The sequence below is a fragment of the Macaca mulatta genome, chromosome 6 (assembly GCF_049350105.2).
Source record: "Macaca mulatta isolate MMU2019108-1 chromosome 6, T2T-MMU8v2.0, whole genome shotgun sequence".
NCBI classification, from domain to species: domain Eukaryota; kingdom Metazoa; phylum Chordata; class Mammalia; order Primates; family Cercopithecidae; genus Macaca; species Macaca mulatta.
The window spans coordinates 106,189,254-106,198,905 of record NC_133411.1 but is presented as its reverse complement, the minus strand read 5'-3'; the positions used below and the strand labels follow the sequence as shown (position 1 = coordinate 106,198,905).

The window sequence follows — 9,652 nt, the reverse complement described above, 5'->3', positions numbered from 1 at the left end:
GTAGTAGCAGGTATCACTCTTTTGTTTTCATGTTTAGACTTTCCTTAGGTCTCTTGTAAGGTTGGTCTAGTGGTAGCAAATTCCTTTAGCACTTGCTTGTCTAAAAAAGACTGTATTTCTCCTTCACTTACGAAGCTTAGTTTGACAGAATTCAAAATTCTTGTTTGGAATTTCTTTCTTTTTCTTTTTCTTTTTTTTTTTTTTTTTTTTTTTTTTTTTTTTTTTTTTTTGAGAATGCTGAAAATAGGTCCTCAGGCCAGGCGTGGTGGCTCATACATGTAATCTCAGCACTTTGGGAGGCCAAGGCAGGTAGATTACTTGAGGTCAGGAGTTCAAGACCAGCCTGAGCAACATGGTGAAACCCCGTCTCTACTAAAAGTATGAAAATTAGTTGGGCATGGTGGCACATGCCTGTAATCCCAGATACTTGGAAGACTGAGGCAGGAGAATTGCTTGAACCTGGGAAGCAGAGGTTGCAGTGAGTCAAGATCATGCCACTGCACTCCAACCTGGATGACAGCAAGACTCTGTCTCAAAAAAAAAAAAAAAAAAAAGGTCCTCGTTCTCTCCTGGTTTGTAAGGTTTATGCCAAGAAGTCTGCTGTTAACCTGACATGGTTCCCTCTGAAAGTGATTTACCCTTTTTCTCTAGCTGCCTTTCAGATTTTTGTTTTTTAATTTAGCATTGACCTTGAACATTCTGGTGACTATATGCCTTGGTGATGTTTGTTTTGTATAGTATCTTGCAAGTGTTCTCCAGATTTCTTGTATCTGGATATCTACCTCTCTAGTAATATTAGGGAATTTTTCTTGAATTACTCCCTCAATATACTTTCCAGGTTGTTTACTTTTTCTACTCTCTTAGAATGCCAATAATTCATAGGTTTGGTCACTTTACATAATCTCATATTTCTCAAAGACTTTGCTCATTTTATAAAATTCTTTTTTCTTTATTTTTGTCAGCCTAGATTAGTTCAAAAGACCAGTCTTCAAGCTCTGAAATTCAATCCCCTGCTTCATCCAGTGCAGTGACAAGGTTTTCGATTATATTTTGAAATTCCTTAAGATTTTTAATTCCAGAAACTCTGATTTATTTTTAAGATGTTTATCTCTTCCTTCATTTCCTAGATTGTTTAAAAGTTTCTTTGTGTTAATTTTCAACCTTGTCTTGGATTTCATTGAGCTTCCTTGCAATTCCTACTTTGAATTCTTTATCTGTCATTTGTGAATTTCCATTTCAGTTAAGGAACCATTCCTGGAGTGCTAGTAGAATCTTTGGTGGAGTCACTATGTTCATCTTCAACTAAAATTCCAGGTGGTGGTGAGTCCAATTATTTCATGAGTCCCTTATTTCACAAAACATGAAAGCTAACTCTTTTTAAATCTTTTTTTTTTTCTTGAGATGGAATTTTTGCTCTTATTGCCCAGGCTGGAGCGCAATGGCACGATCTCGGCTCTCTGTAATCTCCGCCTCCTGGGTTCAAGCGATTCTCCTGCCTCAGCCTCCGGAGTAGCTGGGATTACAGGTATGTGCCACCATGCCTGGCTAATTTTGTATTTTCAGTAGAGACAGGGTTCTCCATGTTGGTGAGTCTGGTCTCGAACTCCCGACCTCAGGTGATCCGCCTGCCTTGGCCTCCCAAAATGCTGGGATTACAGGCGTAAGCCACCATCCCTGGCCTACGTCATGTTTTAAAAGGGTTTATTTTTTGTTTTTACCCATTCAACAGAAAAAAAAAAATTAGACATGGTGAAATTTACAGTCGGTGACACCATCCTTCACTCTGTCTATACCATGAGATTCTACACTTAAAGCTCAGCATTATTGGTATAAAACTTAAAGACACCATGAGGATTCTCCAGTGAAGGAAAAGGAGGAAATTAAAAATGATCTGCAAACAACTAAGAATAACTAAACATTATATCAGACCTAAAACATCTTCTAATTCCTCTGCACATTGCATCCCATTACTATCCAGCCAGATCAGACAACAGGGCAGTGAGGAAGAGAGAAGCCACTTGGTAGATATTTTCAGGGGATTTTAACAGAATACTTTTAAATGAGAAAAAAAAACTCATGGTTTGTTATCTTTGCTATAAAGCAATAAAGGGGTGAGAAATATGAAATCTCAAATGGAGATATTAAAAGACTGTGAATTTAAGAAAAAGACCATAATTTCTGACAAAATAGAAAAAATTAATTTGGATGTACTAGATTTGTTTGTTTTGCTTTGTTTGTTTTAAAGGATACTTATATTTCACATTGGTCTCATTGATAAGGTGATCCAAAAAAACATTTTTTTTTTTTTTTTGAGACAGAGTCTCACTCTGTTGCCCAGGCTAGAATGCAGTGATGCCATCTCGGCTCACTGCAACCTCCATCTCCTGGGCTCAAGCAATTCTCCTGCCTCAGCCTCCCAAGTAGCTGGGATTACAGGCACTCACCACCATGCCTGGCTAATTTTTGTATTTTTAGTAGAGACGGGGTTTCACCATCTTGGCTAGGCTGGTCTCGAACTCCTAACCTCATGATCCACCCACCTCCCAATGTGGTGGGATTACAGGCATGAGAATGAGTTCTTCAGTATCATTTTAAAAAGTACAAGTGAATGTGGATCCATCTGTGGGGGGGGGAAACTACAAAAAGACAAAGATGGAATACTCAACCCCTGCACAAGACAACACACTGGAGCTGACCAAGCACATGCTTTATAAATGCTTTTTCAAAATCAATTGTTAGAACACACAAGAAACTGGTTTGTTCTTATTGTTTATTTTGATTGTGTCATTCCTTGCACATCACCTCCTCCTCGTCCTGGCATTTCGCATAGTGAGAAAAGTCATCAAAGATGGATGCTGTGTGCTTGTAGGAAGCTGATAATTTTCAGCACTTGTTTTTCTTTTTCTAAAGGCACCTCCTGTGTTTTATGGTTTATGACTGGCTTGCTGTCATGATTCTCCAGTCTGATGTGCCTGAGCTGGTTATTGGGCACATCACTGACAAAAATTCACTCGATATCAAAATTTCCCTTCCATTTGTCTTGAGACCAGACTCCAGCACTGGTGCTGCTGTCCACAGAGCACTTCATCTCGGCCACCCCACAGAAATACCCACTCCCATTGATGCTGAAGAGCAGGTAGGCAGGCCCTTTGCTGCTTATGGAGCTGAATGCACTGTTCAAGTACATAGTGCATGTTCTGTACTACACAAAATGGACTACTTAATGGAGTAGTGAATGTCATCCTCAGAATAGCTCTTTATAATGCACACATGTCCAGTTTTGAGATTCCAGTCAAATTCATTAGGATTATAATTATGGGCAGCTTTCAGTTTTTTTTACACTTGGGGCAGAATTAGTCTTGGTATTTCCAGGAGAGTTACTATCACTGTTGGCCCCTCTTCTCTGCCCAAATGCCATATTTCCATGTGAGGAATGATCCAGTAGGTCTGGAGTGACTGATGAGGGTTCTGATACTGTGGTTGAGCCAAAGCAGGAAGCTTCATTGGGAGAAGATGAGGCACCTTCTGGAGTTGTGAGGATAGTGTCTCCTAGGGGTCTGGGGTCTTCGGCACAGGCCCCTTGTTTTCCCTGGTGTCAATATCCATGTTATGCTTTATAGATGGAGTAGGCAGTGCACCCCCTATGACAGGCCCACTCCTTGTTTCCATTTTAGGCCATGGTTTTGCAGGCTTGCTGGCAATGGCAGCCCATGAGGTCAGCTTTGAAACTGCCATGTTCACATATGTCCCATCATTGCCAGAAAGGATGCCAATCAGTGCCACACTGCTGACGACAGAGCCTACTGCCCTTGACTGCAGAGGAGCTGACATCCCAATCTTCAGGCTGACCATGTCCTGCTACAGGCTGTTCACCCCAGAAGCCTTGCTAAAGGTGTCACTGTGAAAGCCCATCTGCCCATCAACCACTATGCAGCCCAGGGAGCTTGGGGGTAGGTGTAGCTGCTCCCATATGTAGAGCTCTGAATCTGCTACCCTTGAGACCCACTTGTCCTCCCTGCCAAGAATACAGGGTTTGGGGGTAAAAATTAAACCTGTGCTGATAGATTTTGCTCTCCAGACTCCAAGGCTACCCCAAAACAGAATTGTGCATAAAATTATGATCTCTGTTACTGAGCTGTTCATAGGTGGTGAGGTATAGAATCAAAGGGTCCTTGCAGTGGACCACAGAGCCTCATTGAGGGATTAAGGAACTGCAGTGGATGGTGGGTAATAGCTGTAGTGAGACTAAGGGCTCACTACATTGTCCAGGCTGGTCTCAAACTCCTGGGCTCAAGCAATCCTCCTGCCTCAGCCTCCCAAGTAGCTGGGATTATAAGCATGTGCCACCAGGCCTGGCTATCTTGCCATTTCTTTCCCAGTATCTACCTACTGAACAAAATTGTGAAGACAAAAGGGCAAGAACTGTGGTGATCTTGTTTACTAATGCTTATCCCAGAGCCTTCCATGGGGTAGACAGGTGCTCAATGAAGTCTGCAGAATCAGTAAATAAATGGAAAGAATGGGTATTTCATACATAACTGGAAATTTATATAATAAATAAAAGCCTATGAGAAAAACTAGATTTAGTTTTAACTAGTTTTACCTTATAAAATAAGTGAAAGAAAGGGCTAATGGTGATGAAAGGATAAATAAAATATAAAACCATAGAGAAAATCAACAAGGTCAAAGTCATTTTTAAAAATTTTTTATAAAATTGATAAACTCCTAGCAAGATGGCATAAGTAAATTACTGACATCAAATATGAGATAGGGGACATTATTATAGATACTATAGAAATTAATGAGATAATAGAAGATGTTCTAAAAATTTTATGTTAATAAATTTGTCAACTTAAATGAAATGGACAAATTTAGAAATAGGTAAACAAATTTTGATATGTTGATACAATGAAATACTGCATAGCAATATAAATAAATGAACTATTACTAGATACAATATGGATCTCAAAAACATTTTGTAAAGTGACAGAAGTCATCCCCAACATAAAACACACTGTATATTTCTATCTGTATGAAGTCAAAGAACAGACAAAAAATCATCAATGGATACAAACAAAAGAATAGTGATTTTCATTTGGGGGATCTTTGGGAGTGGTATGAATGGAAAAGGAAATGAGGGAACTTTCTAAAACAGCCGTTCTCAATTAGATGCTGTGAGAGAATTAGGCCTCACAGAAAATAATTTGAGACACTATTTTCTTAATTAGTCTAATAATGATACATAGTATTCTTGATGCACAAGAGGTAAACTGATTAATTAGAAACAGTGCGTGCCTTTGGGCATGACGATTTAACTCCCTTCTAGATCCCCAGTTGAGAGGTACTGTCTGAGGCTGCACTGTTCCATATTGTAGCCACTAGCCACATATGGCCATATGAATTTAAATTTAAATTATTTAAAATTAAATAAAATTTAAAATGTAGTTCCTCAGTCAGACCAGCCACACTTTAAATGCTCAAAAACCATATATTGCAAGAGCTACTATATTAGATAATACATATGTGTCAATTTCATCTCAAATTTTAAAAATAAGAAGTTAGCACAAATAAGTTTATATTATGTATAAGGTTTTGAAGTTTGATGACAGTAAGGCATTATGTCTCATGAAACACAAAAAACAAAACAAAACAAAAAACTCTTACTTTTGTCAATTTTCATAATATAACACATCTACCAAACTACAACATTTCATATTACTACCAGTCCTGAATAATCACTTCCCATGAAAATCACAATTTAGAAATGTGTATCTGGGCTTGAGTTCGTTTCAAAATATAACTAATACCCCCAGGACTGGTCAGATTTGTTTCACTCAATTTGTCTTTAAAGGATTATAGAACCAGGGTATTTTGCAGCAATACATGGAACAAATGCTTAATATTCAAGATGGGCCTTAACACAGCACACTTGGTGAAAAACACCACCATTACTACAAACAACAGAACACTTTCTATATTAGCCAAGTTAAACATATCAGCATTTTTCATGAAGTCATGCAATCAAATAGACTTCATTTTACAAGTCACTGTTCATTGGACTATAAAATGAGTTTGCTAAATTAATATTTCAATGAATTACATTTAAAGAGAATATATAGATTTTCAAGTATCATTGGTTTACACCAAAATGTCTTAGAACCAAAAATCAAAGTTATCAATAGTTGTCAGCAGTCTGTAAGTACTCAACTTAAAGAAATATGTGTAAATTATGAATTAATTCCAAACATCCAAACAAGAAAATAAAATGGAAAAAAAGACTCTGATTCCTAGAATAGCCTATAGCCAATTTTCTCCCAAAAGAATGCTTATTTTAAATAAAGTCTTAGCCCTACAAAATGTAACAGCTGAATTATGGTCTAAGGTCGACACATATATAGACATATAAAGTCTAGTGTGTATGTAACAAACTAGCCTGCCCTAAGGCTCAGGAGGCCCCAACAATGTCCAGTTGATACTGGAAAGATGAGTTCTAAGCCACAGAGCTCAGTCACAGTGTGCTCCAAGCAGCTTGCCCTGTCTTTCAACAGCCTATTGTACTCATATCTTCCCAATTCCACTTTCAGGGACATCATGTCAGTAGCTTGAATTAGGCCACAGTGGAAATTTCCAGATGGTTCTTATTTAAACACTGAAATAACGTAAGTAATAACACACTGGAAAATAACAATAATATGAAATACGTCCTACACTAGAAATATGTTTTATAGTTTATCGTTGTGTTGCCCCGACGGCTCCTCTCACCCACTCCACAATCTTATTTAATAACATCTCCAATCTCTGGATGCTCAGGCAAAATACTTTGCAATCATGCTTCTCTTTATCTCATGCCCCTTTTGTCACCTATCAGAAAAATTTGGCTGCTGTTACTTTCAAAATATATCCAGAATTCAACTGTTTCCCACACTTCTCACTGCTACCACCCTGGACCAGGCCACCAACAGCTCTTTCCCTGTCTTCATCTGCTCTTAACTGCTGCCATTCTACCCCCTACCACCTAATCTCAGAATATCAGCCCCAGGGACACTCAAAACCCTGCTGGCTCCCCATTCATAGTAAAAAATCTGAAGTCCTTACAGCAGTCTGTTGATCTGACCCCTGTTCCCACTCTGAACATAGTTTTAGCTACTTTCCTCTCACTCACTTCACTCTAGCCACATAGGCCTTTTTGCTCTTCCTTCAACACACCAGGAAAATTCCCACTTCTATGCCTTTGCATGAATTGTCCTAGTATTAGAATGCTCTTGCCTAATACCTGCATGACTACCTCTGTCACTCCCTTCAAGTCTTGACTCAAATGTCACCTTCTTAATAAGTCTGATCACACGCTCCAATTGCAATGCCCTCTTCAGCAATTGCCACTCCCCTTTGTCCTGCTCCACTTTCCCTTTCCTCCCATAGCACTTATTAACTTCTAACATACTATACAATTTACTTATTTTATGCAAATAAAGGCAAGTAAAGTTAATACTTTATGAAATCAGAATCTTTCATCAATTTTATTTGTAGCTGTATCCCATGCCTCTGGAATAGTGCTTGGCACATCATAGTTGCTCAAGAAATGTTTGTTAACGAAAAAATGAGTGGCTATCCCAAACTCTAAAGAATGTCAGATAGTTTTGTTTTCTCCTTTGATCTGAAGATGTTTGGGAACATGATGCCTGGATCTGAAAGGCATCCATATGTGTTGTGAAAACGTTCAGAATTGTTTAATCACATCTGTGATTCTATTCTGTGAACCAAAATCTGTCAGAAATCTAATGCCAAAATTGTTATTGGAATTTTCTTGCTCACTGCATCACTTCTAAGAACAGTTTGAATCATTTCCTGAGACCCTAAAGGCTACAAATATACAATCTGCTTCTTAACTGGTGAAGAGACTCTAGACTGTGTAAAGGTTTTAAACATATTTTGGGAGACATATGTGGTTTGAACACTAAAATTAACCTATGATTTACAGGAGCAAAAAACAAATGATTTTAGCATCCAGTAAAATTTTATGCTTGAGTGCTCTGTTATTTTATATCAGTACATGAAACTACTTTTCATTTTCTTTACTGAATACTACCAAGGTGCAAATAACAACTCAAAATCTAGAAGTGTAAAATTCTTATAACATCAAAGAACCAGCAGAACTAATGTACTTTGTATTGTTCAATAATGTAGGTGAAGGTACGAGAATGTATTATTGCATTTGAATACTCCAATTCCAAAATTTTATAAAATGTCTTTAAATTATACGAAAATGATCAATATATTTTGAAGCAAATTTCTCAAATGGCCTTCAGACACAATCTTCATAGCCATAGAGATGTAAAGCAACAAATAACCTACATTTGTTTTAAAAATGTGTTGCAATGCTCTATCCACCTAACATCTGCTTTAGAAGTTTAAATTCATTGCTATAGCAGTAAACATGACTGACAGCTTTAGAATAAGTTAAATAAATGAAAAAGAATTTTTAACACTATTTTGAGTGCCTGGATGGGAAGAAGTAAAAAGAGAACAAACACAGGGAATTCTAACTTCTCCATACTTCTGGAGGATAAGAGAGTTGTTATTCATTTGTTTGTTGCTCTCTTTTAGAAACAAAGTGATGGTACATGAGCTACATTTTCACCTATCAATTTTCGGCAGAAGCATCTAAACAAGTGGTGCATAAAGGAACTATGGCTCCTGCTGTCATGGCTGAGACAACCATAGCCATCAGCATTGAATGGTGATGTAAGAAATGTAATCATTGTAGCAATCAAAGAGCGCAAGCACTACCTGGTCCATTCATATGTAACTCAATGAGCATTGTTCTCCTTGGGCAAAATAAGCAGCCCCAAAGTGCAGGTGAACAGAAGATATGGTGAGATTACTGGCTAAATTTGGCGTGAATCCTAGCTAGTTTCAAAGTTCATATTGGAAGCAAAACCACTAAAGAGGAAGTATTACTAAGCAGTAATGCATATTAAGAGCACAGTATTATTGTTGATTAAATTCTCAAGTATTTATTAATTTTTAATGCACTGTATGCCTTCCTAAGAAAAGCTTAGACCTCACTTGCCTAGAGAATCCTTGTTTCAGTGTGTACTAAATATTTAGGAATGACATATGAAAATTTTCCAGTTTTTCTATACCTTTCACTTAAATAACAAGTATCTAGTAATTGCCTACCATTCACCAGAAACATATTGGGAGTGCAACAATAAACAAGGCAAGTGATGCTAGTAATTTTTGTACATTGATTTTGTATCCTGAAACTTTGCTGCAGTTGTTCATCAGCTTAAGGGGCTTTTGGGTTGAAACTATGGAGTTATCTAGATACAGTATCTTGTCATCTACAAACAGAAATAGTTTGGCTTCTTCTCTTCCTATTTAGATGCCCTTTATTTCCTTCTCTTGCCTGATTTCTCTGGCTAAGATTTCAGTACTATGTTGAATAGAAGTGGTCAGAGAGGGCATCCCTGTCTTGTGGCACTTTTCAAGAGGAATATTTCCAGCTTTCGTCCATTCAGTATAATGTTGGCTGTGAGTTTGTCACAGATGATCCTTATCATTTTGAGGTATGTTCCTTTAATACCTAGTTTATTGACAGTTTTTAACAGGAAGGACAGTTGTCACTTTAAATTAAAAGCTAGAGATGATT

General features: G+C 37.7%; 1 pseudogene; it reads right to left on the bottom strand.

Annotated features, from left to right (window-relative positions):
* Nucleotides 1-2,763: 2,763 nt before the first annotated feature.
* The window catches only part of LOC100428341 (YTH domain-containing family protein 1 pseudogene), a 77,443-nt pseudogene continuing 70,554 nt past the window's right edge, over nt 2,764-9,652 (bottom strand).